Source organism: Adiantum capillus-veneris, chromosome 2, assembly GCF_014529385.1.
Source record: "Adiantum capillus-veneris isolate H3 chromosome 2, ASM1452938v2, whole genome shotgun sequence".
NCBI classification, from domain to species: domain Eukaryota; kingdom Viridiplantae; phylum Streptophyta; class Polypodiopsida; order Polypodiales; family Pteridaceae; genus Adiantum; species Adiantum capillus-veneris.
In genome coordinates this window covers 15,177,387-15,203,598 of record NC_140932.1, presented here as the reverse complement: position 1 = coordinate 15,203,598, position 26,212 = coordinate 15,177,387, and positions in this window count along the sequence as shown.

The following is a 26,212-nucleotide window of genomic DNA, read 5'->3' as shown; positions in this document are numbered from 1 at the left end:
GAGACACTATGAAATCAAAAGCCTCGCAATCACTTGTCAATGATGCTCTCAAAATGGACACAATCATAGATCTACAAGGAGAAATGCAAAGGTTCAACCTCTGTATGGGTTAGTGGAAGGTCCAGCTCCGAGGATGTATGAAGATCACAAATCAGTTACTTGAACTGGCTGTGGAGTCCTCCAAGATTCCTGAAAAGGATATCACTGCCAAAAAACCACAATACAAAGAAATGGTGGAGATTCTCTTTGAAGCCAGAGTAAAGACGAATCAGCCACTCCCAAGGGATGTATTCACACAGTATCGCATTGTCATAAACTGGCCACGACCCGTCTGACTAAGGGCAAACACAGTTTATATGATCCCGACACCAAAACTTACAACGCCCTCACGCCTTATGAATTCGAGATAACCACAGAAAGGCGGGATCAGCTTGAGCAGGAGGCCATTTATAGACTTATTCAGAAGGAAAATGCAAGCATTGGGACTTCTGAGGCACCAACAAAGAAGAAGGGCAAGAGGAAGCGGGTCCAGACAGAAGGAAATTTTGATTATACCAAAATTTAAGAAAGGAGGGAAGGATATAGAAGGCGAGGACAGCCCTAGCAAGCGAGAACTGCTCCTTAGAAGGCCGACCAACGGGAAGTGCTACATCGATAGTAATTTGGCATTAATTACAACAGTTACTATAGTAACTTCATAAGCCTATAAATAGGACCCGCTACAATGTCTCCAGGGCTCTTTTGGTTGGGCTTTTTAGACTTTTGGTTAACCGGTTTTTGCTTCTAGATTTCTAGCTCCACAAGCTTTTGACGTTCAACTCTGTAATCACTTACTCCTGTAATCAATCCTTAGACTTCATCTGAGCTTAAACCTGTTGTACAATGTACTGATTATCTTTGTACTACTGATCTGAATCTATAATACCATTCCCAGTCTTCTAGTTTGTGCCTTCCATTTCAATACACTATTCCAGTCCAGTTCTCTGTTTTAGTCCAGTACTTAATTCCAGTCCTCAGTAAGTGAAACTGCCTAGATAATCAGTAGCTCTGAACTATAACACTGGAACAGCTATCTGAAGAGATCATAGCTCATTCCACACGTCAGTTTTCAGTGTCATCTGTTGCGTCTGCTACTGCAAGGCTATACGCATCTATTATACGGAATGGTGCAAGCTCTTCGTCACCATCTCCATAAGCCCTTATCTCTCTCTCTCTCAGGATATTCTCTCTCTACTTGCTTAATATCTCCTCTCTTGTTTCACGGTGTACGCGCTCTCTGGAAGCTCTCGCGGAAGATACGTCTACGTAGCTCTCATCATCGCTCTTTTGTGGCAAAGCAAGAAGCCTTTCGACATCCCCTAATCGATTCTAAAGCACGGTAAGAATCTCTAAACTCCATAGCTATCATAATCTCTCTCTCTCTCTCTCTCTCTCTCTCTCTCTCTCTCTCTCTCTCTCTCTCTCTCTCTTTCTGCTCTCTATGTCGTTTTTCTGAGTAGTCACCCTCTCGGTGATTGTTTTTTCATATACGAGTGCATGTATGGATTAATTGAGTACATATGAAGTTGTCCCAGGATTATTTCATCATGTTTAACACGCTGATTTATGCACATGATGCGTTTATGATCACGTGCGTGCATAAAAAGCGCTTTTTGTTTCACTTCATAGAGGCGATAGGAACACTGTTTTGGTCATAAGTCACTAACCATTATAAATCAGCCCGAAATGTTCATACTAGAGATAAAACACATCATTTAGAATATTTTCTCTCTTTGGTGTCATGTAAAAATTATGCACGAGCTAAGAGATATGGTCAAAAAACAGCGTGTTGCCCAGTGCACAACCAATTTTTTTGACTCCAGGCTCCTTGGAGAACCACTATATAGATTCATCGGATGGGCAAACCCACTTAACCAATGGAAAATCTTGATGAAGCTTGATGATAAATGAATTTAGGTCTCCGTTATCACCTCGAGAACGCGAGTTATTAATCGTTCCATAACTGGTTTTACCTACGTATGTAGGGGTGCTACCTAGGGGGAGTACCATATGACGTCGTGAGTTAACCGATTTGTTTATGTATGATTTATGGTTTGTTTTGGTGAGTTGATTTCAATTATTAGATGCCCATAAACTTATGTGAAGGTATATGGTTATACAACCTAGGGGCAGTACCATTTGACGTTGTGAGTTAATGAGCTGCTTATGTATAATTTATGGTTTGTTTTGGTGAGTTGATTTCAATTATCAGATGCCCATAAACTTACGTGAGGGTATATGGTTAGACAACCCAAACCGCATAGGCAGATATGGTTAAAGTGGATTTCTTTTTGGATTATCGTTTATTGTGTAAGTACCATATGGGTAAAGTGATGTGATAGAGTGTCAGTCTATATTATGGAGTTGAGCTTGATACATTGGTTTGAGGTCAAATAATTTCATTTGCATGTTATGCATGCTCCTGAAAATGCCAAAAAATAAATTTTTAGCATATGTGTGAAGTTATGGTTTATGGTTGACCTAAAGGTCCGAGCTATTTTGCATCATGTTTATGGTGATGGAATGTTATCATATGATGTATCAAAACTTATGAATTGATATGGATACTGTAAAGAAAGAGGATGCAAGAGAGCTACACAAGACAAGCACAAAGCACATAGAGATGGAAAGCTTCTTCTTCTTCTCACAGAAAAGAGAGTACAAAATGATTAAGTGCTAAAATTGAAAAGTAGCACATATGTACATGCGGTCACTAAGTGTGAACTCGCTAGAAGCGTACTAGGCTGGCACTATAAGTGTAGTCCAGCTGTAGAATCACTGGCAGAGATCCTCCGTGTCGGTCACCTAGCGCGCCAGTGAGTAAATGTCGTAAGCGGCCAGGACCCGTAGTGGATGCCAGCTCAGGATGTAGAGCTCGACATCTCAACACTCCCCCTCGAGCTCTGCATGTCGCAGAGTCCAAGCATAGTCCAGAAATGTCGAAGCTTCTCAGCTCCGAGGGCCTTGGTAAAGATATCCGCTATCTGCTCCTCTGTGCTCACGTAGACCAAGTCGATGTCGCCCGCCAACACTCGCTCTCGAACGTAGTGGTAATGGACCTCTATGTGCTTGGTCCTGGCATGGAACACTAGGTTCCTAGCTAACTGCATGCTGCTGAGGTTGTCACAATGGATGACAATCTGCTGGTCCACCAACACTCCCAAGTCCTCAAGTAATGTGCGTAGCCAAGCTACCTCGCACGCCGCAATTGTTGCACCTCTGTACTCGGCCTTTGTGCTCGATAAAGCAACCGTAGGCTGCTTTTTGCTGCTCCAAGTAACATCAACACTCCCAAAAGAGAACATGAAGCCACTCGTAGATCTCTTATCAACAATGCTACCTGCCCAATCTGCATCTGTATACCCATACAATGCTAATTGCACATCTGCTACATAGAACAATGCGTAGTCAAGAGTCCCTTGCACATACCGAAGTGTGCGTTGTACTCCATCCAAATGTGGCTTCCTCGGAAGCTGCATGAATTGACTCTCCAAGCCTACTGTGTAGCTCAAGTCTGGCCTCGTGATAGTCAAGTAGATTAGACTACCCACAATGTTCCTGTACATATTGACGTCCTCAACAACATCACCCTTCTCTGCACTCAGCTTTGCATTCACATCCAAGGGAATAGAAATTGGCTTACAATCAGCCATACCATACTTTGACAACATGTCCAAAGCATACTGTCTCTGTGACAGCCATACACCCTCTGGAGTCCTGATCACCTCAATGCCAAGAAAGTAGCGCAACTCGCCCAAATCTTTCATTTCAAAATCCTGTTTGAGAAGACCCTTCACATGGTCAATCTCCATAGCATTGTCACCTACAATAATAAGGTCATCTACATATATGGTAAGGACCACAATCCCCACATCACTCTCACGTACATAGAGTGAATGATCAGCATGAGCTCTCCTAAACCCAATACTGACAAGATACTTGGCAATCCTGTCATACCATGCTCTAGAGCCCTGCTTCAAACTATACAAGGCTTTGAGAAGTCTGCATACATAATCTGGGTAACCTGGATCGACATAACCAGGTGGCTAATCCATATACACTTCCTCTTGCAACTCACCATTCAAGAAGGCATTATTTACATCCATTTGATGCATAATCCATCCTGTAGATGCAGCCACTGCTATGACAGCTCTCACAGTCGTCATCTTTGCCACTGGAGCAAAGGTCTCCTCATAGTCTATGCCATACGTCTGTGCATAACCCTTTGCGACCAGCCTTGCCTTGTGACACTCAATGTTACCATCAGCCTTATGCTTGGTTTTATACACCCATTTACTGCCAATAGCTTTCTTGCCACTTGGCAATGGCACCAACTCCCATGTGTCGTTTGATTCCAATGCAGCCATCTCTTCATTCCTTGCGTCATCCCAATGCACATTTCCAACTGTATCCTCAAAACATGTGGGCTCCACATCCTGTATCACCTTAGCCATGTAGGCTTGGTGATGCGCTAGATACCCATCATAAGTCAATTTCTGAACTGGATTTTTGACTCTGTTAGATTTGCACGGTCCTGGGTCACTCCTTTGCCCTCTAGCATCTTCTTGTACTTTCCTTACACCAGGTGTCTTGACAGCCGAAATTCCAAATTCCTCATCAAGACTTTGTTCAGAACCATCTGAATCCATGTCTACATGTGAAAAACTTGATGATGCATCAGCCATAAAGGGAGGTTCATCAACCTTTTCCTTTCCTTTTTGTGATACATTCTCTATACCTGCTGGTGGAGTAACCTGCGTATGTAGTCTACCATTCCATGGCTTCTCAACAGAGCCACGAGAAGAGGACTCTTGTGGTCCACTCAAAACCTATGACTGTGGCCTCACATTTTGTACAACCACATCATCTTTTACATCAGCCTAAATAGTGCCATGTGCATTACTGTACGAGCTGCTCATCTAATCAAAGACTACATCTCTGCTCACTCGTAATTCTCGTGTAGTAGGATTGTAGCACCTGTACCCCTTTTGTTCAAGGGAATATCCCACAAGAATACATTTCTCTGCTTTAGGATCCAATTTCCTACGCAACTCATCTGGTACATGCACGTAAGCTATGCAGCCAAACACTTTCAAGTGTGCCAAATCAGGCTTTGTACCAGTAAAATTTTCCTCAGGTGTTACATCATGCACCGCAGTTGTACGTGTCCTGTTCATAATGTACACAGCTGTATTTATAGCTTCAGCCCAGAAATGATGAGGCATGTTCTTCTCATTCATCAATGCACGTGCAACCTCTACAATGTGCCTGTTTTTCCTTTTTGCGGGCCCATTCTGCTGTGGAGTATATCTGCATGTAAACTGCCTGCGTATACCATGCATTCACAGAAAATCTGAAAAATCATATGGAGAAGTACTCTCCCCCTCCATCTGACCTCAATGTCTTGATTTGCATATCTGTCTCCTTCTCAATCACGACTTTGAAGTCCTGAAAGTGACCAAACACTTCACTTTTGTTATGCATAAAGTAGACCCATACTTTCCTTGTATGGTCATCAATGAAAGAGACATAATACCTGCAACCATGTATACTTGCAGTATTGGTTGGACCCCAAACATCTGTGTGCACCACCTCAAGTGGCTTTTTACATACATTGCGGTCATGTGGAAATGAGCCCTTTGACTGTTTTCCAAACTGGCATGCTGCACACACTTTATGCATACCATCCACCTTGAATTTGGGCAAACCTTTTACAATCTGTTTTGATTGCATGCTACGCAATCTCTGCTCATTGACATGGCCAATGCGTTTGTGCCAAATGTCAACATCAGCCACAACACATGTGCCTTGTGTAAATAATGCAGCTTTTACCTCAGGCATGTCTACATTCAGCGTAAACATTTTGCCCACACATTTGCCCTCTATGATCAGCTTATAGCCATTCTAGAAATCTTCTACATAACAGCTATTCGGATTGAAACGAACTTGCAAACCCTGCTCAACTATTTTTCCAACAGAAACAAGATTCTTTGTAATGTTTGGGACATGAAGTACATCTACTAAGTACTTTGATTTCCCACTCTTCATATTTAGAGGTATGTTCCCTACATGAGCAATGGGGTGAGCTGTGTCATCTCCTGTCTGTACATAGCCTGACACATCTGGTTTGCGCATATCTCTAAACCACTGTCCACGAGACGTCATGTGATTAGAGGCACCTGAATCCACATACCAAACATAATCTTGGTGGGAATTCTCTGCAGTCATTGTATTCATTACATGCTGCATAACAAACATGCGCTCGTTTTTGCTGTCATCTACATCTCTGCTAGTAGATGCATAGTTGCCCTGTTCTCTCTTTCCACTTGCTTTTCCCTTTGGACAGTCACGTGACATGTGACCTCTTTCACCACAAGTCCAACATTCTCTTCTATCTGTAGTATGTTGCTGCCTGCTTGATCCTACGCCACGACCTCTTTGACTCCCCCTGCCTTGAGACTGGTTTCCCCTGCCACCTGTATTGTTTTGATTTGATTGACCTTCTTGAAATTGGCCCCTGCAACCCCTTGGGCCTCGACCATGACCTTTACCTCTACCTCTATTGGAGTTAGAATAGAAGGCCTGTTCAGAATTATTTCTGCCATGAGAAGAAGATGTGTCAAGGTTATTCTCCTCAAGAATAAGCATAGAAATCAAATCTTGGAACACGGGGATGTCGTCTCTTGTATTCATGGAAGACCTGAAATGTACATACTCATCTCCTAGACCATCCAAGCATGCACGGACAATGTCATCGTCTTCCACTGAGACTTTAATAGATCCAAGAGCCTCGATGATACTCTTGATCTTCAAAGCATAATCATTGATGGAGAGGTTGTTCCTCTTAACCTGATTTAGCTCCGACTTTAGTTGAAGCTTCCTGGCCTTGGTGTTCACCTCGAACACTCTGCCTAAGTTTTCCCATGCAATGGCGGGGGTTTCAGCATCCTGTAGATAGCCCATCATGCCATCTGTGATGCTCATAGAAAACCAATACATCACTTTGCTCTAGCCTTGTTGCCAGTCCCTCAAAGCTTTCCTTTGTTCTGCTGTAGCATTTGCCTCGGGAATCTCTGGTTCCTTTTCATTGTCTCCTTCTACATAGTCCCAATAACCTTTTCCTTTTAGGAAATTTGTTATTCTGAACTTCCATGCAGGGTAGTTATTTTTCTCAAGCTTCTCAGTGACAATCTGACTGAAACCGTCAGACATCTTGAAGCACTAAGACAAAATAGCTGCAATCTGCAAAAACCTGCAAATCTGCTGAACCTGCTATCGTGGTACCTGTAACGCTTTCTACACTCAACGAGTGTCCACAATCAAGCGTACATACAACCACTGTACTTGTACAATAAATCTCTGTGTACTGCACTTTGGAGACGTGTTCAGAAACTTGTACTGCATCTGGTCATGGATTGCAAACGAAGGGATTGTGATGCTCTTGCTCTCTTAGCCTCTCTTGCCTGCACCAGGCTCTGATACCATGTAAAGAAAGAGGATGCAAGAGAGCTAAACAAGACAAGCACAAAGCACACAGAGATGGAAAGCTTCTTCTTCTTCTCACAGAAAAGAGAGTACAAAATGATTAAGTGCTAAAATTGAAAAGTAGCACATATGTACATGCGGTCACTAAGTGTGAACTCGCTAGAAGCGTACTAGGCTGGCACTATAAGTGTAGTCCAGCTGTAGAATCACTGGCAGAGATCCTGCGTGTCGGTCACCTAACGCGCCAGTGAGTAAATGCCGTAAGCGGCCAAGACCCATAGTGGATGCCAGCTCAAGATGTAGAGCTCGACATCTCAACAGATACCTCATATGCATGGTTATGATTGCTTTCCACCTTTCTAGGTCAAAACTAGCTCTATGTGCTAGGGAGGTGAAGTGCAGATGTGATGCATCAACTTTGCATGGTTGAATGTTGTCAAAATTGGATTTTTATATCGTGATTAGTTGCTGGTCGAAATATTTTTATGCATAAAAGAATCATGTCTTAAGGGTCATATGTGTATGGACTCCAATTGACAACAAGGGATATGTAAAACTCCAAGTGTGGGAGTTGGTTCAGTGTGATTATGATTTGTGGTCAAGGGCTAAGATTCCCTCATAGATTATGGTTGTGATTTTATGGTGGAAGCCGGTGTGGCTCATAGTTTTTTTCTCTCGATATGGTTAGGCTGCCGAAATTTTTGCAGCCATGTTATGTTCTAAAGTGGTTATGTAGGATTGGTCGTGCCTCACCCAAGTTGGGTGGAGTGCTCACTCGTGTAATGTGATCAGATTATGGTTTATGGTTTTGGGATTGGAGACGTGTAAGGGTAGAGACCTTGTACAGTCTAACTGCTTGGAAAAGATTGTTTGTGCATATGGCAAGTACTATTGTGATTGGACTCATGTGTTATGTTTCTCATGGCAGCGTCGCTACAAGACTAGGATAACCTACATCGCTTAGCCTTAGTCTAAAGGGTCGTTGTCTTGGGGTTTGCTGGATCGGGGGTGTTGCCTAGGTCTTCTCTTTATGTTAGGCTCATCTACACGGTTATTGCGTCAAGGGTTGAATGACCTACACGGCTAATGCATCGAGGATTTTGCCTTGGCTTTGCCTAAACACCCGGTGCTGGGCATCGAAGAGTCGTGGCGCCTAAACTGGTATGGTTGATGTTGATACCTACCACTACTGGTACTTGGGATCCTTTCAGAGCTCGACTTCATGGAGGGAGACGAAGAGGCCTCAGCTTAGGTTTGGCTCAAGTAGGTTGGAGGTATTTTGGCTCGCTCCCGACGAAGTGAAATTCTCTCTATTTGTAGTAGAGTGAATGTGGATGGGTGGACCGGTCGATCCCTACACAGGGTTCGGTGCTCTACTAGTTATTTTTTCATAAACTTTTTGATGCTATAGTATACCCAGATTTTGTGATTGCATTAATACATGGTTTCCTGTTTCATTAAGATGGGGCATTTATATTCTTTATTGTCATTTTTTCATGTCTTTGTGACTCTATTTCACCCTCCACTATATTCTCCCTCTCTCTCTTCCTGCAACATGGTGTACACATATATTCACCCTCCACAATGTTATATTTTTCTTGAGTACGCTTTCATTCATAATACCCATTCAGGGGTAGCTAGAGAAGTAGTATAGATATTTATCTAAGTAAAATTATACTAATTCTAGCTAAAAACTAAAGAGGGAAACTAGTAAATCATGCTATAGGATTACATGCTATTTATCAGAGCTAGATTACATGATGAAACGGCGGTGATAATTATGACAAGGTTAGAAACTTAGTATAGATATTTATCTAAGTCAAAATATACTAATTCCGGTTGAAATTTCAAGGGGGAAATTAGTAAATCATGTTATATGATTATATTTATTTATCACAGTTAGCTTACAGAATGAAGAGGCCGTGATAATTATTTCAAGGTTAGAAAAGTAGTATAAAATATTTATTTAAGTCAAATTATCCTAATTTTAGCTAAAAGTTGAAGATAAAAATTATATAATTAAGTTGGAAAATAATAAGATAATTACCAAAGGTGAAAAATATCCTTATCTACTTGTGGTAATTATATCATAGTTAATTAGTGAGGTTAAAAAATTATAAATGACCAAAAGTCCTATTTTTAGCAAAGGATTAATTAAAATAAATAAATTTATCGTCAAAAGTTTAAAGGAAAATTATAGTAAGTGTAAACCTATGATATCAAGTTGAGGAAATTAAATCTTTAAGAGAAATAAAATAAAATAAATATTAAGCCCAAAATAAGTAGATTCCAAGCTTAAAAGCGGATGGAAAAATGAGGAAAAGGTATAGAAAATTAAGAGAGTTTCAATTGACTGATAAAGATCAGTCAGTATCGGCCATGATAGAGACCATGCTGGCTGTGGTACATGGACTAGCTGATGAAATGGGAGTGGATGGAAAGAGTAGAAGCACTGCAAAAGAAGAATGGCAGTGTGAAGATACCAGTTCTTCAAGCTCTGACAATCAGTCTGACCAAGAGAGAGAAGAAATTCATGTGAAAATTTGTGATAGAATCGAGAAGCTGACTGTAGAGTTGGAGGATATAAGAAAGACCTTGCCTGAGGTGGCCAACTTTATCAGACAGCACAGGAAGAGTGAAGCAGAGGCCAGAAGAGTGGACCTGACGGCTGTCCTGGGTGATGAAGTTCCACGTATTCAAGTAGACTACAAGGTCAGAAAGCAGTGGGAACCTCTCTCAAGAGTTATTCTGGATGGAGGGGCAGGAGTCAACATAATGGGAGCCCATCTTCAGCAAAGAATGGGTATCACTAATATGAAACCAGCACCATTCAAAGTAAGAATGGAAGATCATAGAGTCGTACAGGTGACGGGTGTGATTGAAAACATGCAGATAAGAGTTGGGAGGGAGAAATTCAAAACCAGTTTCCTAGTCGTGGATGTGCAGGGAGAATATGGAATGCTACTAGGGTGCCCATGGTTAAGAACAACACATGTTGTTCATGACTATGCAAACCAAACTTTGACCATAGAAGGGGCCAGTGGCAGAATCCAAATCCAGACCAACAATACCAGGAGCTGGAAAAAGGAACTGAGGCCGAAGGAGTTGTGTCAGAAGTACAGAGCCAAGAAAATCGAGCGAATGCTAGTGGCTATGAACATATTCCCTTTGGCAGAAATCGACTTGAATGCAGTCTTGCTGAACAAAGAGCAGGCTGACAAGCAGAAGAGACAATTTCCTGATTAGTTTACCGAAGTCAATGTAGGGGAAAGAACAGTTCAGCTAACTGGGAGGATGGAGGAACCAGCTGATACTGGTATAGTAGAGGAACCAGTATGTTCTGAAGAATACCCACTGGATGGGAATAATGATTCAAAAATGAATGGACCATCCTAGGACTACACTGAAGAATCGAACAAACGAAAAGGAGGCGGACCAAACTGGTTGCTTTCAGACGATCAGGAAGTAGAAGAGTGGAACCTGGGATCAGAGGAAAATCCCAGAATGATCAAGGTTAACAAGCACCTTAACTCGACAATGAAGGAAAAAGCACGAAAAATGTTCCAGAACTATAAAGATGTGTTTGCCTTGGAACATACAAATTTGAAGGGAGTAGATCCTGAAGTCTGCCAGCACCGAATACCACTAAAACCGGATGCTAGGCCAGTAAGATTGCAAAGATACCGGATGAACCCCAACTATGCAAAGAAGGTCAAGGAGGAGATTGATAATCTTCTCAAGGCTGGGTTCATTACGGAAGTGGCAAGCAGTGATTAGCTATTTCCATTAGTTGTCCTTTCCAAAAAGAATGGGAAATTGAGAGTTTGTGTCGACTATAGGAAACTAAATGCCCAGACCATTAAGGATCCAATTCCCTTACCTTTTACTGATATGCTGCTTGATGAGATTGCAAGATATGAGATGTATAGCTTCGTGGATGGTTATAGCGGCTATAACCAATTACAGATCACTCATGAAGATAGAGCCAATACCACTTTTATCACTGAGTGGGGAGCTTTCATGTATCTGGTGATGCATTTTGGCCTGTGCAATGCACCAGCTACCTTTCAGTGGTGTATGATGGAGATGTTTAATGAATTTCTTCATCGGTTCCTCGCCATTTTCATGGATGACTTCACTGTCTATTCAGATGAGGAACAACACCTTTTATTCCTAGAGATGGTTTTTAAACACTGTCTGGAGAAGAGAATTTGTTTGAATCCATTCAAATCTGTTTTTCTAGTATAGAAGGGACAGCTACAGGGACATATGGTTTCCCGCAATGGAATAGAGATGGCCAATGACAAAATACAGTGTGTCCAGCAGTCTAAAGCACCCATAACTGCTTCAGAGTTGAGTTCTTTCTTGGGTTATGCGAATTTCTATAGAAGATTTGTACACAAGTTTGCTTCTCAAGCAGTACCAGTATATGAGCTTACAAGGAAGACCAGTAAGTTCAACTGGACTGCTGAGTGTGAGGAGTGCTGAGTGTGAGGACGTGGTAGATACTAACTAGGAATGGGCAGAGAAAGAGGAAGAGGCAATTTCCAGAACAGGAGCATGAATTGCTATACTTGTGGGAAGTATGGTCATTTTGCATCCCAATGTCCAGATGCACCTGTATAACGACTACTACTGAGGCTAAGGCCTCTTTTTTGCTTCTTTGAACTACCAGCCTCTTCTGCAGTTGCTTTCCTTTTTAGGTCGGTTGAAATGGTTTGACTGTATGTTTCCTCGTTGTCTGAGGATAGTTCAATTTTCTTTGGTTCAAAGATTGGCTTTTCACTCCAAGCCTGGTTTACCTGCTCATTAACATCTGCAGCACAGTAGTAGCCCAATACAGGAATTGTGAAACATACTAGGCCTTGAAAAAAGTTTGAGATTTTAGCTTGGCAGTCTGCTGGAGTACATTATGAGAGAGAATTTCACAAAGGTTGATATGGACTTGTGGATCCAGTATCTTGGCCAACAGCATAGCAAACAATTTTTCTGACACATACGTTGGGTTGTTCTTAAGACTTACTGCTTCAGCTACAAACCTGTAAGCAGCGGAGGCTTCCAGTCCGGATACTGGAACTCCTTGAGCACTTGCCTTGCGCTTCTGTCTAGCCGTTTCATCCTCCTTTAGAGCTATATTGATTTGCTGCGCAGTCGCCACAAAAGGTTTAGGCTCATTGGGCATCCGGAATGCAAATGCTATGGCTTCTGCTGTTACTGACACCTTCCTTCCATTTACCATGGCACTGCCATTCTCAGTGTCGAAGGAATCAAGAACTTGCTAGATGATGTCTGCATCAAAAGCAATCCTTGTGGCTTGCAACACAACTCGAAGATCCCAGAGTTGTAGCAGAGTCATTGCTTGATTAGTAAATACATAACGTTGGATTTTAGTGTATGGAAGAACGGGAAGGCTTGCCTTTGCCTCAGTACCTATAGCCTGGGTTTCCTCAAGAGACTCCTGCATCTTCTTTGAGTGTTTCTTTCTACCCATACACTGTGAGGTCGATTATGATGAAACAGGCGAAGGAGAAGATGACTTACTTGTTGTGTCGAAGTCGTTTCCTGGTGTTGCTGGCAAGATTTCTGACATTCAACTGTCTCTTCAGAGGTCGAAGTTTGCGGCTGTAATGAAAAAACCTCGGAGCTCGGCGATGGCGAATGGTTGACAGGAGGGAAGCGTCGCGCAGGAGATTTATGAGGAAAAATGTTAACTCTCCTGACTGTTATACGTGTTCGCGCCAAAAAAGCTCCACCACTCGCCGCTCCTAGACTTTTGTGAGTTGGATTTCTTGGTGTCATTGGATTTCCAGCACGATTGGATAGGAAGCGAAATCCAATGGCACCAAGAAATCCAACGCAAAAAATTCCGTCACGATTGGATTGGGAGAAAAATCCAATGGCACTGAGGCGGTCCGGGGCGGGCAACAAGAGAGGCGACCTCTAAACACCCCTCAAGGCTCCCGTGCTGCTCAATTAGGGCTAGGGCAACCACAAGCACAACACAACAACAAACCCACAGCCAAACCCAAACAAGATAGGGGCACCACCTAGTTATGGTATGCGAACTAGGACGCAAGAGAGATTTTGTCACAACCAAGAAGATACACCACACAACACACACAAGCAACCTCACACCAAGACACACACAAAATGGACCAAAGAGAGCTAGAGCAAAGGGAAGAGAGAGAGGAAAGGATCTTGCATAATACCTTATTTGTGACTTGCAAATGGAGATGGTTCGTTATGATGTTATCGTAGAACTTGTACAAAACTCACTCAATGCTTAGTGATTGCTAAACATTGCCAAAACACACACACACACTGTCTTAGGGTGTGGGAGACCTCTCACCACTATACCCTCTTACAATGGACAAAAACTGGCAATGAAAAACACACTAAAACACTTTCTAAAATCAAGATCAACCGATAAAAACTCAAAATACACAAGTCACCTTGAATTCACCAAACCGTATTGCACAAATGGAAGGACGAAGATTTGATCATCGAATCACTCCTTTGATGCACCAAACCTCAATTTATTGATGATGAAGGAGTATGTACAATAGTGGTTTTGAGATTTGTGGAACTCACGCTCTCTCACTTGCAATGTGTAGCTTGAAGGTTGCTACACCTAAGTCTCTCCTCACGCATAGAGTGTTGGGGTGCTATGTGAGATGTTGGAGGTTGTTTTACAAGAAGGAAAGGGGCCTATTTATAGGTTGGAGACCCCTCATTAAGATTATTGAAAATCCTAATTTACAAGCTAACAAATCAGGATTATGATTTTTTTGAATATCAAAACATTGCTGGCCTTCTTTTCCAGAGGCACATCAGTAGTAAAAGGTACCAGCACTTATTGAACACAATTAAAGAACATAAGGAACCCTAACGTAATTATTTTCACTCCCCCTAGAGAGTTAAGGGAATAGGAAATTGTAGAGATGGGGGGGGGGGGGGGGACCCTAAGGCTAAACCCCTATCCTCATTGTCAAGAAAAACAAAGTCATCATCCGTGAGACCATATGTTCCATCCGTTTAATCATGTAAATCTTCTTCTTCATCAGAGGCACCAATGTTTATAAGAAGGTCACTAGACGCCTATAGTCATCTTGCTCAAAAGGGTAGTCTTGTGCAATGGGAGAAACGCTCTCTACTAAGTATGGATTAGTCGTGGTCAAGAAACGTATCAGCCATTCTAACTCCTCAAAGTTCCTCTCACATGCTAGCATACCTACCAAATCCCATTCACAGGCAAGCACCAAAAAGACCATGTGAAACACTTGTGAAAAGTAACGAGGGTACCTCTCACTCAAGGCAGGAGTGGATGACTCTAGCGTACTAGCCACATCTGTACACAGAGATAGATGATGGTTAGAGTCCAAATATTACAAGGGTCGTGTTCTTGTGCATAATGTGTTTTTATGATTTTTTGTTATGTATAGAACTTGTAAGTTTCCACATTATTGTTTGGTGGCTCTTGCTCTTACTTTTTTATCTTGTTTTTGTGAGTATAAAGCTTTATATATACATTCCCTAGGATTGGAGATTGACAGGTCAGGGAGGAAGGTTGAGAGGGAAGCAAGTGAATGACGGATGTCAGCAAACACTCCCCCCTTCCTTGGGTAGATCATACCTTTTGGAATGATGTCGTCACCTTTTGAAACCAATTATTCCAAGTTGTTATGGGTGAAGGCTTTAACCAATAGTTTTTGACCACCATATGCGTTTCATCTAGTTGCAAGGGTGGTACGCTACTCTCCCATGATTTTATTTGCAACGTTGTTGTAGGTGGTGAACTTACAACGGGAGGTGCAAACTCTTCCTTGTTTGTATGGATATGTACAATGGTAGGTGGAGGCTGTGTGGAAGCTTCTATTTCCGTATAAGAACTACATGAAGAGCAAGAAGCTTCATTTGACTTCCTTATCTGTTCTTGAGCTAGGTGGAACAAATCGTTCTTTCTTTGGTACCCAAACTAGCTCTGGATCGGGTGTGTAGCATTCCGTGATTTTTTCCTTTCCGCGATCTTCAATTCATTTTAAAGCCAGAGGATTGGGCTCACATGGGCCAGGTGATAATTAAGAGCACAATTTACGTTTTGGCACCTAGATTTGATCATTTCCTTCATAGTAGCCTTGGGCTTCCTATAGTTTTTAAAGAAACTAATGCAACATTTCTTTACATTTCTTGGGGCGAGTGGAATGTCTCTTACCAGGATCTTGTCTCTTAGCATAGCTATGGTTGCTAAAGAAGCTTTAGGGACCCACTTGTATGTTTTCTTTGTTATATTGGGATGGGTCTTGTGTGTCTCAAGATTTATTTCAACTTCATCACTTGAAGCTCTAGAGAGTTGGGCTATGGGGACATATGGCTCAACCTCTTGGACATGCAATGTTTTGGGTTTTATTTCTTTAAGAGGCAATATCTTAGGGACTATTGCTTGAGTGGCAGGGCTAAGATTTGGTTTCTACGTTGTGACACCCCCAGTCCCTCAATCAATAGTGCATTTGGTGGCTATCATCCACTTTCGTCCTAGGTTTATATTACCCTCCATAGTTCGAACAGGCATGACCAAAAAGTCTTGAGCTACAACCCGTTTTCCATATTTGACAGAAGTGTGTTAGATTCCAAAAACCACATTTTTTTTCTTATTGAAACCCTTGACTTGGATAATACTCTCAGATAGAGGTGGCTTTCCCAACTGACACCACACCCCATATGATAGTAGATTATACTTAGCACCCGTGTCCAATAAGGCGTTATATAGCACTTTTCCATAGGCGCTATTTAGCTCAATAGGGTATCAAGAGGGTTGAAAGATTCCAACCAATCATTCTCTGTTTCAACGTGGAATGCATGTGTAACTCCAAGGTTGGCCTCTCGTTGGTGTCTTACGCGTTGTTGTCTCTCTTTCGCCTCAACTTGAGCTTGTATCTTTTTCAATTCTTTTGTGCCTTAGATGCTTTTTTTTTATGGATGGCACGTAGCTCCTCTTGGCTTAAAGGATCATAATATCTTTTAAATTTTCTACCATTGAGGAATCCAATGGTTTCAACTCCATCTAGAGTCTCAATACGAATGGTTCCTTGTGGAGTGATTTCACATACTCTATATGGTCCTTTTTCCGCATATTTCAAATTTTTCTTTTTGTTACGCACTCCATACATGAGGACTTTATCATCAATGTTGATATCTTTGTTCTTTAGATGACGATCAAACCATTTCTTCCTTCTATCTTTCTCCACAAGTGCATTTTGCATAGCTAATTGCCTCTCTTCATCTAGCCTTTCAAGGATATATAATCGCTCAACTAAGGGGTTACCATCCCAACCTTCTTGAGAAGCTACTCCAAGACTAGGAATGACAAACTCCCATTGCCTAACCGCTTCTTGGCCATACACCATCTTAATCGGTGTGCAGTTAATGACAACTTTGTACGCAGTACGATAAGCCCATAGAGTTGATGTAAGCTTTAAATCCCAATCTGTATGATGAGCTTCCACCGTTTTGGTCAAGATAGAGATTAAGGTCTTGGTTGTGCTCTCATCTTGGCCATTTGCTTGCGGATAATAAGGTGTGGACTTATGGCGAGCTATCATGAAGTTGGTAGTGAGTTCTTTTATCGCTTCATTTATAAAATGAGTGCCATTGTCACTCACAATCTCAAAGGGACAACCAAACCTTTTGTAATAATGTTCTCAAAGTAAAACTTGGCAGTTGACCTTGCATCAACTTTGCGTGTCGCCCTAGCTTTCGCCCACTTTGTTACATAGTTAGTGGCAACGGTAATATATTGAGATTGAGTGCTACAAGTTGTCGGACTAATTGGGCCTACAAAGTCCAAACCCCACTTTTCAAATGGTTGAGTCATTTTGACAAGATGGGCATCCTATCCTTTTGTTGCATGATCTTGTAACATTGGCATTCATCACATCCTTTTGCAAAAAGTGATGCATCCTTGAATAAGGTAGGCCACCAATAGCTTGATTGCAACACTTTATTAGTTCCCCTGAGAAATGTCCTCCGGCTATACCCATGTGGGCTTCTTGAAGTATGTATAAATACTCATCCTCATGGGCACAACGTCTAAGAATATCATCCTTCCCTAGCCTATAGAGAGTTCTTGCAATGAGAGAGTAAGGTTCACGTTCTTTTAACAGTTTTTGAGATATGTCCTTACGAAGCTCTTTGGGTGGAAAACCATTAACTAGAAAGTTCACAATCTTCTCACTCCATCCAGGTATGGTTTCGACTAGAAATAGAGAAGGATAGGACAGCTCATCATCGACTCCAATAGGGGATTCACCATTGGGTATGCGAAACAAATGATCCGCCATGACATGAATTTTACCAGACCTCACCACAACGGTAAAATCAAACTCAAGAAGAATTAACAACCATCGTTTTATTAGATACAACATGGCTTGATGATCAACATCGAAAACAAACTTGTTGGCCAGAAGGTAGTATAAAAATTTCTTCACAGCATAAATCATACCTAAACCTTCTCACTCTGTAGTGGTGTAGTTTCTCTCGGCATCATTCAATTGACGGCTTGCAAAGCTAATGGGGTAGTCTAATTTATGTTCTCCTGGTTGAGCTAGAATACACCCAATAGCAAAGTTTGATGCATCAATATTGTTGGAATTAGGGTTGCAGAGAAACACACACAGCTTGGAGAAGACGAAGGAAGCTCAAGGCACACAATAGAGAGTGTGTTACTTAGTGTGCAATGGAAAGATAGATAGCCCTAGAGTGATGGGCGTATATACAATGCACGGGGGAAAAAACCTCCTAAAGAGGGAAAAAATGCCCCGGCGGTCCTAGTGTGTTCACACACATCACTACCACATGTATATGGTAACAAATCCCCCCTGGAGTGATGCAGTGAACGAGAGCTGGCACATGAGTAAAGGGAAGTGCCATGCCCTGAGGACAGGATCAGTCCACAAAGGGGAGTAAGCCCAAAGCTTTGCGGAAAGCTTCAAGCTTCTCACGAGACAATGCCTTTGTGAAAAGATCTGCAAGGTTGTCCTGTGTTGGCACATAAGCCAAGCTGATCTCTCCTGCTGAGAGCCTCTCCCTGACATAGTGGTAATGCACCTCAATGTGCTTTGTGCGAGCATGAAAAACTGGGTTCCTCGCAACTGCCAATGCGCTCTGACTGTCAGTGTAGATAGTGTTGGCAGTGTCCTGTCCAACACCCAAGTCAGCCATAAGGCGTCTGAGCCATACACACTCAACCGTAGCTGTGAAGACTGCCCTGTACTCAGCCTCACAACTCGAAGTGGCCACAGTAGGTTGCTTCTTGCTCAACCATGATATACATGAACTGCCAAGCATGAAACAAAAACCACTTGTGGACACTCGCGTGTCAAAACAACCAGCCCAATCTGAGTCCGAAAAAGCATGTAAGTCTGGCGGCAATGATCCCCCCTTGGGATAAAACAAGCCAAGAAGTATAGTGCCACTAAGGTAGCGGAAAATCCTCTTGACAGCCTGCCAATGCTTAGACCCTGGGCTATGCATAAATCTGCTGACCTGCGAGACTGCAAACTGAATATCTGGCCTCGTGTTGCATACATAAATGAGGCAGCCAACAGCAGTTTGGTAAAGAGTGACATCAGCAGGATCGCCAGCATCATGTAGACTCAACTTCAAACCTGTTTCCATGGGAGTGGCAATAGGTTTGCAATCCTCAAGTCCAAACTTACATAGCAATGTCTCTATGTAACTTTTCTGACATAAGGCAATACCACCATCACACTGCTTAAACTGTATACCCAAGTAATGATGCAACAGCCCCAAATCTTTCATCTTGAAAGTAGCATTCAAATCAGCCTTAAATTCAGCAATATGTCTCTCATTTGGTCCAGTGATCAGCAAGTCATCAACATAAAGAACCACAATGAGAAATACATCATCCTCACGCTTTACATACAATGTGCTTTCTGTTGGACTGTTACGAAAGCCTCGTTTAACCAAATGAGTGTCAGCTTTCTCATACCAAGCACGAGGAGATTGCTTCAACCCATACAAAGCCTTCTTACATTTGCACACTTTGTCCTCTTGTCCTTTTATGACAAAACCACGAGGCTGCGTTACATAAACTTCCTCAAATATGTCACCATTCAAGAAAGCAGTAACAATGTCTGATTGATGTACATCCCAACCAAAATGAGCTGCCAATGCACATAGAAAACGCACAGTAGTCATACGACAAGTGGGAGCAAAAGTCTCTTCATAATCTATGCCTTTTTGTTGTGCATAACCCTTTGCAACAAGTCGAGCCTTATGGCGATCGATCTCACCATCCGGCTTGCGTTTCAACTTGTAAACCCACTTCGTACCAATGGCCTTTTTGCCAGGAGGCAAATCACATAAAGTCCATGTGTCATTCTCTATAAGTGCATCATATTCTGATTTCATGGCAGCAATCCAATTTTCTGAATTCTGTGCTTCATCAAAAGACAGAGGCTCCTCAACATCATGTAAACTAGACACAGCCAAAGCATAACAATCTGATGCATAAGATGCATGGCGAGAGCCTGAACGAGTACGACTAGATAAAGGTGCATCCAATTTACTGTCACGCAAAGTGTGCACCAGCCATTTTGGCATACCTCTAGCCTGCTCATTTTCAGCCCTTTCCTCATCAAGTACATCATGTACATCTGCATCAGTAATAGGCTGTTCTAAAACATTTTCAGAAACCCCCATAGGCTGTACATTTGCCTCATTGGAACTTACATTCGTATTTCCACCACTGAAAAGAGGCAACAAAGTGTCATAAATGTCCTGTGAGCTTACATTACTGTCTCTAGTACATGACAGCAAGGGTTGAACAGAATCTTCCACAAACACTACATCCCGTGAAACCAAAATACGTTTTGTTTCCGGATGATACAACCTGTAACCTTTGCTTTCAGCACTATAACCAACAAAAATACATTTGACAGCCTTATCATCCAATTTTCTGCGCTGCACTTGTGGCACCAAAGCATATGCCAAACAGCCAAAAACACGCATGTGCTCAATAGAAGGTTTTCTATCATGCCATGCTTCATATGGAGTAATAGACTGCAAAGCTTTCGTAGGACACCTGTTAAGTACATAAGTGGCACACATGATGGCCTCAAGCCAAAAAGAATGCGGCAAAGCTTGACTTTTGACCATACATCGTGCCAGTTCTGTTAGTGACCTGTTTTTCCTCTCAGCAACACCATTTTGCTGAGGTGTATAAGGCACTGTACATTGGTGTTTTATCCCACGACTAGCCAGAAATGCATTAAATTCATGAGACATATACTCCCCCCCTCGATCGGAACGGAGGGTGCCCATAGTACATTTTGAGACATTTTCAGCCATAGCCAAAAATTGTTTGAAGCACATAAAAACTTCGGACTTCGCTTTAAGCGGAAATACCCACGCATGCCTGGAGTAATCATCAATGAAAGTCACGAAGTACAGGTAATTGCCCAAGGACGGAGTTTGCATGGGCCCACAAACGTCACTATGCACAAGCTGCAACCTGCATGTGGCCCTAACTGAACCATCCTTTGGAAACTTAGAACGCTGCATTTTACCCAGAATACAGCCTTCACAAACATGTTTGATAGGTGCTTCAAGAGGCGGCAAAGAAGCAACCATATCAGATTTCTGCAAACGCAGCAAACTGGCAAAATTCAGATGACCAAAACGTGCATGCCAAAGTTTTGCATCTGAAATAGCCCTTGAATCTGCAACAGCATTTGCAAAATTTTGTCCACACTTGTCATACAAAGTGAGCTTATACAGCCCACGGCACAAAAGCCCAGATGCAACAATTTCATCACCAAAACTGAGATCATGAACTGTACATCTATCATCCACAAATTTGACTACAAGTCCAAGTCTAGCAAGTGCGGATACAGACAAGAGATTCTTCTTGATCCCATGTACATAAAGTGCATCAACAAGTGTGAAGGAACTGCCATTAGCAGCAGTGAGCACAATCTTTCCAACTCCCTGAACTGGATAAGAGGCGTTGTTGGCACAAGTGACTGAATTCCCATGAGGGACAGACTCGAGAGAGGTAAACAATTCACGATGTGAGGTAATGTGCTTTGTAGCACCACTGTCGAAATACCACACATGTGAATCTGCAGCAACTGACAAGCATGCATCATGGACAGCAGGATTGTAAGTGCACTCTGCGCTAAAAGCCCATTCTGCATCAACATCAGCATCACAATCTCCTTTCACAAAAGACTCAACAATGGTTGCATTTGTAGTGGAACCAGCATTTGCAGTGGAACCACCCTCTTTCTTCTTAGCCTCTTTGGCCTTCAACTTAGGACACGACTTGATCAAGTGATCATTGGCTTTACAATAATGGCAACGCATCTTCTTTTTGCCCTTATCACCAGAATTGCCAGACGAAGTGCTGCCAGCAGAAGCATTAGGAACAGAAATTTTGCCACTCGCAGCAGAACCATAAGAAGTGGCTGCATTACTGTTACCACCCTTTCTTTGAGAAGCAATAAAAGCCTGTTCAACTGCACGCTGCCTAGTCCTGTTTTTTCTAGAAAGTGACTCTTGCAACAGCAATGTGCATAATGCATCAAACTTGACAACTTCAGGATTTCCTTGGGTCATCAGTCTCCAAGTACTAGCAAAAGTCTGGTAGGAATCTGGTAAGGCATCAAGAACAGTCTGCACAAGGGAACTGTCAGAAATGACTTCACCTGCAGAAATGAGTTGCTCATTGATATCCTTGACACTAGCAAGGAAAGTGTCCATATCATCTTCCTCATGCATAATCTTCGACTCTAGCTCTTTACGCAGCAAAGCAATTTTAGCCTCATTGCGGCTTGCATAAAGACCTGCTAGAATATCCCAAGCCTGTTTTGCAGATTTTGCTGAACGGATGTGAGGAATAATGGTGCGCTTCACAGACAACGCAATCAATGCATGAGCCTGCGCATCCTTAACATCCCAACGAGCTTGTTCTGTTGTAGGCAAAACAACTCTAACAGCTGCAATCCTTGCAGCAAGACCTGCAACATCCTCAATATCGCCTACATCTTCAGAACCAGGACGTACATCAATGCCCTGCACAATGTTCCAGACACCTTTTGACACAAGAATGTGTTGCATCATATAATCCCACATAGGGTAGTTGTCCCCATCCAACCTGTCCTCAACAGCAAACATCTTGAACACATCTGTGTTGTTGTTGTCAGCCATGGTAAATGCTGCACCTGATGTGAAAACTGCCCGAAAATAGGAGAAATGGAGCGGGAACAACTTGTGCTATATAGCACAAACCGTAGAAGACTATAAGGCACCTGTTATGCAGAAAACGGCACTGACAGAAAATCTGCACAAAATGACGAAATAACCTGTGCAGTATTGCCCGTAGTGGAAACGGAGGCCGAAATGAGCCCAAATCAAAATTCTGAGCAGATCGAGCTCTTCGAGCTCGCCCAAAATATTTGTCGACCTGCGAACGCTTGCCAAAGCTCACTGAAATCGGAGAAAGTGAGCAGGCGTGTGCTGGAGCAGCTGGCGACTAAGCCCGGGAGAACGTGACCTGCTCTGATACCAATTGTTGGAATTAGGGTTGCAGAGAAACACACACAGCTTGGAGAAGACGAAGGAAGCTCAAGGCACACAATAGAGAGTGTGTTACTTAGTGTGCAATGGAAAGATAGATAGCCCTAGAGTGATGGGCGTATATACAATGCACGGGGGAAAAAACCTCCTAAAGAGGGAAAAAATGCCCCGGCGGTCCTAGTGTGTTCACACACATCACTACCACATGTATATGGTAACAAATATGCACATGGAAAATTACATTCCAATCGGGCACTCGTAGAATAGGAGCGCTAGTGAAGGTCTTTTTCAATGACTCATAAGCATGGTCACACTCCGCGGTCCAGTGGAACTCAATAAGAAGCTTATACAAAGGACGAGCTATCTCGGAAAAGTTTAAAATAAACCATTGGTAATAAACAACATGGCCCATGAATCTTTGAACTCCTTTACAGTTTGTAGGTGGTGGAAATTCAGCAATACTTAACTTTAATTTTGCTCTCATCTGTGCAAATCCCATTTTTGGACACTATATGCCCTAAAATGACTCCATGTTTAATCCAAAATGGGTATTTGAAAGGGTTTAAGGAGATGCGATACAATCTGCACTTCTCAAACAATTTTTGCAAGCATGATAGATGTTCTTTCCAAGAGGAATAAACACAAAGGTCATCTAAAAAATCTTTGCAAAACTCCCTTAAATATTCTCTAAAAGCAGTGTTTATTAATCTTTGAAAGGTAGGAGGGGCACTGGTTAAGCCAAAAGCCATAACACAAAATGCGAACACTCCAGATTCGGTTATAAAGGTTGTTTTAGCTTGGTCCTCTTGCACAATTGTGATTTGATTGTAGCCAGAGTACCCATCTAAAAAGCTATAAGCTTCATTCCCTATAACTCTTTCAAGCACATGTTTTGAATATGGCAAGCGGTACTGGTCCCTCCTAGTGGCGGCATTGACCTCTTGAGATCCACGCACACTCTGAGTTTCCCATTCTTTTTTGGCATGATCACTATTGGAGACACCCATTCTGAGTGTTCAATAGAGTATATGAATCCACATTTCACAAGCTTTTCAATCTCTTCTTGAACGATCTTTGCATATTTAGGATTCATTAGGTAGGGTCATTGCTGAACTGGTTTAGCCATGCTATTCATGGGAATTGTGTGTTGCACCATGGAATGTGGAACACCTTTCATATCATGATATGTCCATGCAAATATATCCCTGAATTCCTTGAGAAGTCCTCTAAGTACACACTCCTCAGTTTCTGACAGATCTTGGGCAATGAAGACAGGTTTGGACTCTTCTCTTGGGTCTGCTAACTCTATTTCCTTAACTATCGTTGGACCATCAAGGACTCCATTGCTTTCATCGATAGGTTTTCTTTGAGCCTTTGTATACACAACCTTGTGTTCCTCTGTGGTGTAGGATTTGAAATGTTCAGGTGCAGGGTGTAAGTATGTGGAGTCCTGTTGTTTCATGGACTATGATTTCACTTTCGATTCCTTTTGTTGTTGAGCTAACTCTTGATTTTGTTGTCTTCTTACGGTATGGCTCAACTTTGGCTTCCCTATAGCCTCTAGTTGTGTGATGTCAATGGGTTGTGAACTACACCACATAATGCTTTGAGGTATTCACCCCAGTTATCTGCCAACTTCCGATGAGCATCACATGCCCCTATATAATTAATCCATTCTACGGTAGATTTCTTTTCATTTATTCTAGCACGTACATTTGCTCTATATTGTCGCCTCTTATTTCTCTTACTCTTCTTGTCTAATTTTTTATTACGGCCAATCTCTAGTGAAGAGTCACTAGATGAATCGCTACTTGTGTCTTCTGCTCCCTTGGATAGATTGTCATCTAGGGTACCACTGGGCCCTAAATGGTTTGTCCCCACATTTGCACTAAGATTTAACTCAGATTATTCGTCCTCAGAGTCATTTTCAATTAATGATTCTGACCTCAAATTGTGTGGGTTATAGTCTTGTGAGATGCTATTGGTTCCAATGCTAGTCTGACCTTCATCTTGTAGGTCATCAGAAGCTATATGCATAGCTTCTAGCATATTTAAGGGTACGAGTGGTGGCATTTCATCCCCCTCGGATGTTACCCAGGTCATCCCCCTGTTTCCCCAAGTGTCTATGGTTGCTGCTAAGTGGACCCAATCCACATTGTCAGACTCAATCATCCTAGGTAGATGTTAACCCTCACGGCACACGAACACCCTATGATCTATAAACATTGTATTATTTAGAGTCAGGTACCGGGCTTGTCGGACCAATAGGAACAGGGTAAGGATGATCGCCGATGACAGGCACACTCTAACTGGAATATTCAAGGAGTTAGTTGGCTAAGTATGGGCGCCCAAGTGTGAATGGGATGAGCTTATATAAAAGCCACTAAACCTAATTTTTACTCATTCTCTCATTGTGCAATAGAAGCCGCTCTTGCTCCATCTCCACCTTCTCCTTCACCATCTCCTTGTGTGTGTGTGTGTACGTGTGAGAGAGAGTGTGAGAGTGTGTGTGTGTGATCAAGCGTTGCGGCGGCACGACGGCGGCGAGGCGGTTGAGCGCAGCGTAGCGGCGTCTCCCTCTTCTTCGCGGCGCGGGAATCCTTCATTCGCAACTACGCAGGAAGGTGAGTGACACACCATTCTTCCTTGTGAGCTTGTCTGTTGTATGACTGTGTGCTAGGAGCCTTTGTGGCTCGCACACGGCGCGTAGCAAGTCCGTAGCCGTGACATTTTTAGCGCCGTTGTCGGGGAGCTACTGCGCGTGAAGCTCCAATGGTGACCTGTAAATTGTATTGAAGCTATTTTTTATGTAGGAAAGGCGCGGCTTAAGTTTGATTATTGTTGTTATGCAAAAACAGTAGAGAAAGACACAATGTTGTTGACTGCATTCAAGTTTTCTGTGTTCTATTAAGCTCTGTTTTGCTAGTTCTATTAAGCTCAGATTTTAGCTTACACAGTTAGCATTTCTTGCGTTTCTGCGTTTTCTGCATTTTTTGGTTTGCACTGCACAGTTCTGTCAAGTTTCAATTTTCTGCATTTTTTGTGTTTTCTGGTTTGTGCACAGTTAGGCGCACAGTTAGTTAATTAAGTA